General features: G+C 38.2%; 1 long non-coding RNA gene across 1 annotated transcript; it reads right to left on the minus strand.

The window, feature by feature from the left end:
* Positions 1 to 8309: 8309 nt before the first annotated feature.
* LOC145796748 (uncharacterized) lies at positions 8310 to 8992 on the minus strand. The gene is made up of 2 exons (XR_014337256.1): positions 8641 to 8992; positions 8310 to 8520 (listed from the first exon to the last, which is right to left on the minus strand). It is a non-coding gene; the product is annotated as an uncharacterized LOC145796748 (long non-coding RNA).
* Between the last annotated feature and the right edge of the window lie 275 nt (positions 8993 to 9267).

Consider the following 9267-nt stretch of genomic DNA (forward strand, 5'->3'; position numbering starts at 1 on the left):
TGCTCGACAAGAAGCAAGTTGTCGAGCTAACCTTGCTTGCCAACTTTGGAGTTCCTTGTTGAGCTGATTTTGCTCGCCAAGAAGCAAGTTACAGAGCTGACTTTGCTCGCCAACTTTGAAGTTCCTTGCCGAGCTGATTTTGCTCGCCAAGAAGCAAGTTGCCGAGCTAACTTTGCTCGCCAACGTTTCAATTCCTTACCGAACTAATTTTGCTCACCAAGAAGCCTTGCCGAGTTGATTTTGCTCGCGAAGATGTAAGTTGCTGAGCTGACTTTGCTCACCAACTTTAAAATTCCTTGCTGAGCTGGCCTTGCTCGCTAACTTTGGAGTTCCTTGTCGAGCTGATTTTACTCATTAAGAAGCAAGTTGCCAAGCTGACTTTGCTCACCAACGTTGGCATTTCTTACCGAGCTGATTTTGCTCACCAAGAAGCAAGTTGCCGAGCTGACATTGCTGGCCAACGTTGAAGTTCCTTGCTGGGCTCATTTTGCTTGCCAAGAAGCAAGTTGCTGAACTGACTTTGCTCGCCAACATTGAAGTTCCTTGCCAAGCTGATTTTGCCCGCCAAGAAACAAGTTGTCGAGCTGATGTTGCTCACCAACTTTGAAGTTCCTTGCCGAGCTGATTTGCTCCCCAAGAAACAAGTTGCCGAACTGACGTTGCTCGCCTACTTTGGAGTTCCTTGTCGAGCCGAGTTTACTCACCAAGAAGCAAGTTGTCGAGCTGACCTTGCTCACCAACTTTGGAGTTCTTTGTTGAGCTGATTTTGCTCGCCAATAAGCGAGTTACGGGGCTGACTTTGCTCACCAACTTTGAAGTTCCTTGCCGAGCTAATTTTGCTCGCCAAGAAGCAAGTTGCCGAGCTGACTTTGCTCGCCAACGTTGCAATTCCTTGCCTAACTAATTTTGCTCGCCAAGAAGCCTTGCCGAGTTGATTTGGCTCGCCAAGATGTAAGTTGGCAAGCTTACTTTGCTTACCAACTTTAAAATCCCTTACTGAGTTAACCTTACTCGCCAACTTTGGAGTTCCTTATCACGCTGATTTTGCTTGCCGAGAAGCTAGTTGCCGAGTTGACTTTGCTCACCAACGTTGAAATTCCTTGCAGAGCTGATCTTGCTTGCCAAAAAGGAAGTTGTTGAGCTAACATTGCTCGCCAACGTTGAGGTTCCTTGACGAACTGATTTTGCTCACCAAGAAGCAAGTTGTCGAGATGATGTTGCTCGTTAACTTTGGAGTTCCTTGCTGAGCTGATTTTATTCGTCAAGAAGCAAGTTGCCGAGTTGATATTGCTCACCAACTTTGAAGTTCCTTGCCGAGCTGATTTTGCTCGCCAAGAAGTAAGTTGTCGAGCTTATCTTGCTCGCTAACTTTGGAGTTCCTTGTCGTGCTGGTTTTGCTCACCAAGAAGTAAGTTACCGAGCTAACCTTGCTTACCAACTTTGGAGTTTCTTATCGAGCTGATTTTGCTCACCAAAAAGCAAGTTGTCGAGCTGACTTTGCTCGCCAACGTTGAAATTCCTTGTCGAGCTAGTTTTGCTCAATAAGAATCAAGTTGCCGAGCTGGCGTTGGTTGCCAACTTTGAAGTTCCTTGCCAAGCTGAGTTTGCTCGCCAAGAAGTAAGTTGTTGAGCTGACCTTGCTTGCCAACTTTGGAGTTCCTTGTTGAGCTGATTTTGCTCACCAAGAAGCAAGTTACTGAGCTGACTTTGCTCACCAACTTTGAAATCCCTTGCCGAGTTGATTTTCTCGCCAAGAAGTAGGTTGTTGAGTGGAATTTGTTTGCCAACTTTGAAATTCCTTGCCCAGCTGATTTTGCTCGCTAAGATGTCTTACCAAGCTGATTTTTCTTGCCAAGAAGTTTTTGCCGAGTTAAATTTGCCCGTTAAAAAAACAAGTTACCGAGTTGAATTTGCTCGCCAAGAAAGAAATTGCCGAGCTGACTTTGCTCTCCAATGTTGAAATTATATGCCGAGCTAAGTTGATTTTGCTTTCCAAGAAGTTACCAAGCCGATTTTGCTCGCCAACTTTCGATGGAAAATTGATTATTTGTTTAGTTGAAGAGAATTCTAACCGAGTAGTGGACATAGTCTAGGGGCAATCCATTTTGTCTGGGTCACTGCTTTGCCTTTGTAAGTTTAAGGCAAGAGCCTAGATTGGAGGGGAAGTTGTAGAGTCGATCTTAATAACTTGGTATTCCTTGCTGAAGAGGGTTTTGCTCGGCGAAAGGGTAGATGATGGATTTTATCAACTTTGGAATGCTTTGCCGAAGTGAATTTTGGTTGCCATAGAAGGATGCCTTGCCGAGCAAATTAGCTCACCTAAAAGAAAGACTCCTTAGCGAGCGAATTTAGCTCGCCAAAAAAGGATGCCCTGTCGAGCAGATTTAGCTCTCCAAGAAGAAAGGCACCTTATCGAGCAGATTTAGTTGGCCAAAAAGTGATGCACTAGTGAAAACTTGTTTTTACTAACGAAATAGCAGTAACCGTTGCGTTCAAAAAATTTGAATTTTTTGAGAGAGAAAGTGAAAACCAACTACTCCAAAGTCTAGCCTAATGGGGCCACATGTTTGTTTGGTAGAAGATAGCACATGAAGAAGCCAGAACTGAGCTACTATACTATGACAAACTGAGCTGTAATAGACTGATCAAAGAACCAGGACAGCAGTATAAAAGAAGTTGATTGGCGGAACAAGGGTCTTGGCTGGGCCTTACCAAACAAGATGATCTTCAAGTACTAATGTGTCTTAAGTCTGATTCACCGACATACCAAGATTGGTTAAAATGATGGAGGGCCGAGTTATACAATATGAGAGTGCACCGCTTTGAAGACAAAAACCAGGCTAGAGATTTAGCTCGGCAGGATAAGGTAATCCCAGTCACGCTGAAGCGGACGGGATTAAGGGGCAATTGAGAAGGAGGTTTACGTCGAGTAAATGGGCCATGCTAGTTTGGGCTTGGGCCATGTCATCGAGTTGCATGACCGAGCTGGCATAACTGAAGGCGGTTTGGACTGAGGTTCTGGAACACGCAGTTAAGCTAGTCCGAGATCCGGAAGTTAGACTGGGCTAGTTGTTAGCATTGGATCATGAGCCAAGCTAGGCGAAGTGACGATGCTCTCAACTGGGATAGATGCACCTGTTGTGCGTCGGGGTTAGGCGGAATTTTCCTTGACGAATGGATAGAACTCAACAGAGCGAGTGTGGCATGCCGAGTTAGTTGAACATTTCAGATATAGACTGGCAAGAGTCAGCTTGGCCTTGAGGGTTAGGGCTGGAGAGCTAAGTAAGACCGGGCTGTATATAACTTGGCAAGAATAGCCACGTGGCCCAATCAGAATGTGATGAAAGGAATCCACTAAAGGTGCACGTCAATACCGTTTGGTGGTTTGGCCAATATTGTTTGGCAGTATTGACGCGTACATGTGTAAGGAATAGAGAGAGCAGCATAACCACTCGTCTAAAAGAGGACAACAGAAGTAGTGCGTGCACAACCTTCGGAGGTGGGGCAACAGCCTAGATAAGGCATGTGACCTTACACTCAGAAAGGCTAAGCGAATTCTATCAACTCTCTCTCTACATTCCCTTTCTCTCTAAAGTGTGCTAACTTGATCGTTTGAGGGGTTTTCCAGCTTCACACCTGTCGAGTAGCTCACTGTCGTTTTGCTCTCAAATTGAACGACTCTATTTGGAGCTACATAGAGCTTGGACCCAAGGAGTACGGAAAGCGACGAATATTTCCTCCTTACACAAAGTCCATTTGGCAGCATGTATTTATAGTTTAAAAACTCTGATTTAAAGGCTAACATATATATATATACATATATATATATATATATATATATCTTAATATATATATATATATATAAGATATTAGACAAAAATAAAAAACAAAATACAAAATGGTCCATTTAGCTAGATGTCATCTCCTAAATCATTTTGAGTGTAGTAAATAGACATTTCCCCTCTTGATTTCAGTTCAATTTCTGAAATTTCAGTCCAATTTCTGAAAGAACATCATGAATTGGATTGAAATGACACCTTGAAAACTCAAGGGTACAACTGATACAATTGGACTCATAAGGTTATATTGACAGAAGAGGACAAATTATAGGGATCATTGCCCTGATTTTTTATTTTTCTTGTTTTAGTTTTTGTGATCCATTGCTCTGTTACACTACTGGAAATGAGGCTTTTAGAGGAATTTAAAAAACGCCGCTAATTCTTTTTGCGACGTTTAGTACCAAACGTCGAAGATGCGGCCGTCGCTGTATCTTTATGGCGCTCCAAAAGCGTCGTTATATGAGAATAGGCGGCGTTTTTAAAAACGGCGCTAAATGTGTTACATAACAGTGACGTCAATATTTAACGACGTTTTAAAAACGTCGTGGTAGCTTTTTTCTATTTTAAAAATATAACACTATAGTGGCGTTTAAAAAACGCCGTTATAGCTTCATTTTTCTTTTCTTTTCTTTTTTTTTAAAAAAAAAATTGTGCTAATTCTGTGATGCATAAGCCCTCATAAACACTTTGGCAAGTACAGTAGCAAAAGGAAAATAGGCCTTCAACTACAAGCACAAATGCAAAAAAGAAAAAAAAAATCAAATGTATTTGTTTCCAGAGAACATACATAAATATGGTGCCAAGTAAATTCTGACCGTGACACAGCGCAATACATCGCATAGCCATTCAAGAAGAACAAACAAAATTTCATGCCAATGTATTACACAATACATTCCTGTCTTGCAGGTAACGAGATTGAAGCATCATTTTTAGAGTGCAGGTAACAAAATTTCCCCCACAAAAATGTCGTCATCTTCAGCTCTGGAAACTTCATGGCCTTGGTTCTCTTTTGAATCAGGATGTCCCTGCTTCGGAGGTGGGGGAGGTGGAGGTAGGTTTTCTCTGTAAGTTCTATTCTTTAAAATTTCACCGTCAGGCTTTGACACCCTCTCATCTTTGACATATTCATTGCCAATAATTGCTATCCTTCCTGTTGATTTGACAATGTGTTACATGCAGATGGAAATTACAAAGGTCAAGAAAAAAGAAAAAGTAATGCTAAAAACACTAACTAGTGTACCAACAAACATATCAAGTAAGACACAAGACATACATGTGCGATCCACCACTTGACCTAGGACTCACTTAACATTGTGTCTAGTTGGTACATTAGTTATGTTTGTTGGTACATTAGTTAGTGTTTTTAACATTATTGGAGGGGGAAAAAAAAGGATACTGCATTCATTACAAAACAGAATCAAATAACCACCACACAGAAATGCACATATACAGAAAACAAAATAAGACAGCAAGTGTGGAAATCTGAAAAAGTAGAAACCTCTCACCCTTTCTAGGAAATCGAAACTAACCAATCTGATACCAAATGGTTGACACCATAGCATTATAATCCATGCATGCATTGCATGAATGGTCACATGAATTCTCTAGAAACTTATCCCTGATAAGAATTAATTAAATCACTGTAGAATTTCCTTTCTGAGAAGAATTTTGAATTCATACCAGTTTGTTATGAGCAATTATATTCATGCTAATCAGGGTGGCTATGTTCCCATTTACCCATTAGACCAGAGTTAACGTTTTCGTCATGTTCTAAAGCACAGATGTGCTGAATATGCTCTGAAAAGTCTCATGGATTTGGAATTAAATAGTTACTTGGAATATCATGCAAAAATACAAACCAAAGCGATAGTGGCCAACAAGTTTTTTTTTTTCAAAAAACAGTATAGCATACCTTTCACTTCTCTTTCTTTCTTCTTTTTCTTGAGAACCTTCCCAGATGATCCAAGGCGAAGATATGACATAATTTTAGCAATTCAATCTTGCACAGAACCATCAACACTGACAGTAACCATTTCCTGTAATATACGTAAAGATGAAAATTAAATAACTGGAATAACACCTAAGAAAATTTGCAATAAAGAGGAAATAAAACATGTGGTCATGATACATAGATCAAATAACTAGTAGCTGCATGTTAATCCTTAATTCCTTAATTCTTAATATGTATCAATACACAAACAAGAAGGCAAAACATGCGGTAAAAAACACTCTGAAAAGCCAGAAATCTGCATAAAAATTCAGTTGTCATACAATTGAATGATTTGAGCATGATTGATTTGCTTAAGCGAACCACAAATAAGAAATTGAAAGAGAATTCAACTCAGAAAGGAGTGGAAATTTCTAACAGAACCTTGGCATGCCAAATTGTTGCATTGCATAATGAAATTCTTTCAAATTAACAGAGAAATTAGAGAGAAAGACAAGCTGCTCCAAAATGCCAAAATAATTCGGACTGGCTGGGAAATATAGAAATTGCCCCTACTCAGAAGATATGTGGAAATTCATTTTAAGAAGAAATGCAGCCTTTAGGGAGCCTCAGGAATAGAACAGGGAATTGCATTAAATAATCCAAAATAATCAGAGGGAAAAAGTTAATGTCAACACTATACATACTATCTCTTAGTGTAGCTTTATACCACATCTGGAGTGGAAGGAATCTCCAGAGCTTCAATCTCCACAGGACACCTTCCTCAACACTAATTCAAAAGACAACTGATGATATTAGAACTGTGATGCAGCTTTCCCTTCTTTTCCCATCCTACCAATTGTAAAAGGAGTCACAGACTGAGAAAGGAAGACTGTATAGGCTTAGTAAATATGGGGATTCACCTACAACTCTACTATTCAATGTATATCTTCTCTTTTGAGAGATATGATGCTATGAAGCATGGGTACTACAATTATGTCGTACGGTATCCGGTGCTGGTCTGCACGCATAGCAGGTACCCAAAACAAATATCCAGTACTGGAATAAATATATTGCGTCTACTTTTTAAAAACTTCAAAAAACCATTGTTGTCAAATGGCGAATCGAAAAATAATATTTAAAAGGGAAAAAACCACTTAATATTAATCCTTAATTCTTATGTAAATTTTGTAATCAAAATTTCCTAAGAAAGAAGGTGTTGCAAGCTTATTACCATGAGACATAACTTGCTCACAGCTGAGGCAGCAGCCTCTTGTAATTCTGGATCCATTGCTTCATAGTTGGAACCTACATATTACAAAAAGCATTGCAACAATAACATTACGACAATCCTATGAAATCTGGAATCAACACATTGTGGGCCATAAATGCTTCACAGTTTTTTTAAATAAAATATTACTTTGTCCCAAGCGTTCCCTTATGAGAAAAAACCAAACAGAAAAAACCAAAATAGGTTTAATCATGTTCTTCTATCGTGTTTAAAATGACTGGTTGAGCATGATAATAACAATAATCTTCTATTGTCCATTTTGAACATGATAATAACAAGAAACAATTCATCAAAATGACTGTCCCCTATGGTTTAATCATGTTCAAAATGACTATTTGGTTAACTGTTTCTAGGAAGATTAAATAACTTAGAACCATTCTAATACGCATTGTAGCAGAAGAGTCCAGATCCATTTCACCAAATCCTTCTAAAGTTCTAATAAAATGTGCTGTCTCAAGAAGTACAGAGTTTTTAAGAAACTGATAAAAGTAGAGATAAAAGAATTGCCAGAACTGCCCAACCAATTATTCTTAAAGACCTAGAAATATGACATACTCAAGACAAAACTACGAATTAACAATGATAAATTATGGCCTCGTTTGGGAAGTGGCTATTTTAGTAGGCTATTTGGCTTTTTGGCTATTTTAGTAGGCTATTTTAGTTTTTGTGTTTGGGAAGTTGAGATGAATTTTATTTGAGTTGTTGTATTGAAAAATGTGTTGAAATGATGTTTGAAATTAGAATGACAAATTTGCCCCTAAAAATATATTTTTTTAAATTGTTGTCAAGGGATAAAACCGTAATTTACCATTGATGGAACAAATTTTGTAGCTGACAGTGTAGGCACAGCCTACACTGCCGCTGTGCAGTCCTTTTTTTTTTTTTTTTTTTTTTTTTTTTGAAAAAGCTTGCAAAAGTGGCTTTTTGGCTAAAAAAATTTTTTAGGCTATAATAGCCGCCCAAACCACTTCCCAAACAGCCCCTATAATGAGAAAGGTAATAAATAGAGACATACTAGACACTCAAGACAATAAAACTTGTGAGAAAAAGTAAAAGAACAAAAAAGAGACTCAAATTAGAAGAAGAAAAAAAAAATTACATCATCCATTGTCAGACAAGTAGTATTAACACCTGAATGGAGACCCATCATATATGGTATAGGAGCATCAATATAGTTTACTCCACTGAAAAACATTAATGGAATGTAAACGTGCTTCAGCACAACAAAAGGATAAAGATTAGATGACAATCCTTTCAAAGAATCAAATAATGCATCAGTACTAGGTAAGCACATCTAGTATTAACCAAAATTTCTTAGCAGCACTTTCTAGCTGTAATTAACAATCGATGTTGACGTCATATTACAAATATGAGCTGTAATTAAGAATCAATTTTCAAACTATTGTCAACAAATCCATAAGACAATTCAACTAACCTTATGATGATGGATTGATTCACTTCATCTGCATGATCCATGATAAGAGTAGAGTCAGCAAAACAAATTCCTTAGTAGCAAAGTATAAATAGATGAATATGAGCCCTGTTTTTTTCTTCAAAATCCCTGCAAGTACTATTTAACTGACCTCTCATCATTTCGTTAAAGGCAATATCTGCTATAGCAAAAACATGAGGATTGTCAAAAAGCTTCTCCTTGTAAGCTGTGATAAAATCATTTCCAAAACAATGGACATCTTTGAAGGGATTGATTGCTATTAAAACAGGTCCGGCTAAACAACACAAATAATACTCATCTTGTGGTTAATTGAGAAAAATATTAAATAAATAACTATCATGCTAGTTTAAGATAATTTACAGAATGTACGTACAAGGTTCAAATAGGAAACCACAAACCTGTTCATGTAATCCCATAAGCCATCAGATGCTAATAGTATAAATTCTACAAAAGGTCATCTCATAATTGTATGCTTGATACCTGCAACACTGTGGCACAAATGTAGAAACAAATACCAAAACAATAAGAGCAAATACTTGCATGTCAATTTAAATGTGAAGAAGCCCATTAAACTGAACAAAATATGTTAAGTTGAAAGTTATTACAAAACAGATCGGCACAAAAGATGCAATTCAAACTAATTATACATACAAGTACTATGAAAGACCAATGCCTTTCAGGTTTAATTTTTCCCAGGAGTGTTTATTTCCTGAGAAATTGTTAGGGAATTGGTTGCCAACAGGGGAGAATGGTTTCT

This window comes from Camellia sinensis, chromosome 8 (assembly GCF_055761805.1).
Source record: "Camellia sinensis isolate YWXY chromosome 8, ASM5576180v1, whole genome shotgun sequence".
NCBI classification, from domain to species: Eukaryota; Viridiplantae; Streptophyta; class Magnoliopsida; order Ericales; family Theaceae; genus Camellia; species Camellia sinensis.